The sequence below is a fragment of the Dendroctonus ponderosae genome, unplaced genomic scaffold (genome assembly GCF_020466585.1).
Source record: "Dendroctonus ponderosae isolate FM_Combo_2020 unplaced genomic scaffold, Dpon_F_20191213v2 Dpon_F_20191213_3, whole genome shotgun sequence".
Lineage (NCBI taxonomy): Eukaryota > Metazoa > Arthropoda > Insecta > Coleoptera > Curculionidae > Dendroctonus > Dendroctonus ponderosae.
In genome coordinates this window covers 13,925,423-13,927,077 of record NW_026018508.1, presented here as the reverse complement: position 1 = coordinate 13,927,077, position 1,655 = coordinate 13,925,423, and the positions used below count along the sequence as shown (strand labels likewise).

The 1,655-nt window shown below is 40.1% G+C and overlaps 1 protein-coding gene across 1 annotated transcript in view; it reads left to right on the top strand.

The window, feature by feature from the left end:
- The window catches only part of LOC109537283 (E3 ubiquitin-protein ligase MIB1), a 338,077-nt gene that overhangs the window by 176,019 nt on the left and 160,403 nt on the right, over positions 1–1,655 (top strand). The gene's annotated exons all lie outside the window — the stretch shown is intronic.

Sequence of the window (1,655 nt, the reverse complement as noted above, 5' to 3'; positions counted from 1 at the left end):
GTTCTGATGAGAACAGTGTAAGCGTTCAAGCTAACCACTTCTGAAGATGCAAGCCACTCGTGCTTGCGAAACGTCAGGAAGAAATTCTACCGAACGACGGCCTAAAAACCCATTAGTTTCAAATAGAATTTTATTCTGGAAATCAAAATCATACTGAATTGTCGAGATAAAACGCACAGATGATGGGCACCTGTTATTGCTCCACATTTATATGCGGCCATCTACATCTCAAATGTATAAAGCAACGAATAAATAGAAAACAGTCAGCCCATCGATCATGATGGCCCACTGGCATCCACATTTTAATGCAGCATTAATCGCGAAATTCGTTTGGCTTCGGGCCAAAAATATCTGGATACAATCGAACAATGATAAAGATATTAATTCTAATATCAAAAGCTGCAGCCTTTCAGCCGGATTGGATCGGGCATTGAAAACTTTATCTCGTTAATATTCTTAATTCTGAATGTAGTGAACTACATGCTAGCATCGCATTATGGCTGCTGGCTAATTTACTGAGAAAACTTGCCTCTTTGAAAATCTTACAAGTTCCCATCCTGGATTAGTTTAGTATGGAAGGCTCGACAAGCGCTGGCTAAATAAAACATGCCCTTTACAAACGAGTAATTCACTTCGGCCTCTAACTATCCTCAGTCAACTTGTGTAGTTTTGTTCTTTATGGGGAGTTTTGGACCAGCGAATCCTCCTGCAACGTTTGCATTGCGACTCTCTGCTCCCATGAAGTCCCATTTTCTAAAGTGGAGGTTCCAGACAACTTTCTGATAGCACGAGCGATATGATCGCAGTTAAGAAACCGATCAAATGTGGGGGTTCTCAGTGTATGCTCAGAACGTTCGATTGCTCGATGGGAAAACTCTTTCAACTCCAAAACGCGATCACGTAAACGTAAAAGAAAATTTGCCGCATCCTTGATGCAATTCAGAAAGGAACGGTGCAGAGAGTCACGTGGTAACAATTTTCGAAGACGGAGAATTTATATAAATTAGAGACGCCGGAGGACGAATGAATTAGGTATGCCGGGTAGTGCCGCAGGTCCCTGATGAAGGAAACAGCTGACAGTGCTACAGACCGTGCCAAATTCAATTCGGGCAATATGAGAAAAAAACTCTATTCGCCTCTCGAAACAGGTCGATTGCCGGAAAGTTGCCAATATTTGCAGATGACAACCATTCTGTTCTTTGTACTTTTCACTAGTATTATCAGTTGACCAATTCGTCTGTATAGTGAAGTTCTACGCGACAAAACCTGTTATGTAGAAGTTGGGTGCCATCGGCCATACTTGGAAGGTACTTTTTTTAGTGTTGAAGTTGATTTGCATGCTTCCTGATGAGATCGCCACAGAAGATGATTCTCAGTACTGTATGTTCTACATGGAAAACGACTGGCAGTTTGTTCAATATGAATAAAAAAAAGCAATTTTTTCCTGTTTTTTTACAAACTTCTTTTTGGGTATTTTGCCTCAAAAATTTTAGTCTTTAAAAAGACAGAATTTCCTCACGTCTTTTATTACAGATTGATAAATAGTGCTCCTATTTCGCGATAAGAACGAATTATTTATGAAAAAGTAATCAAGAACTATCACCTAGAGGGTATCCTGCGACACACTTAGGCTCAAGCTGTAAGAGAAAATTCCA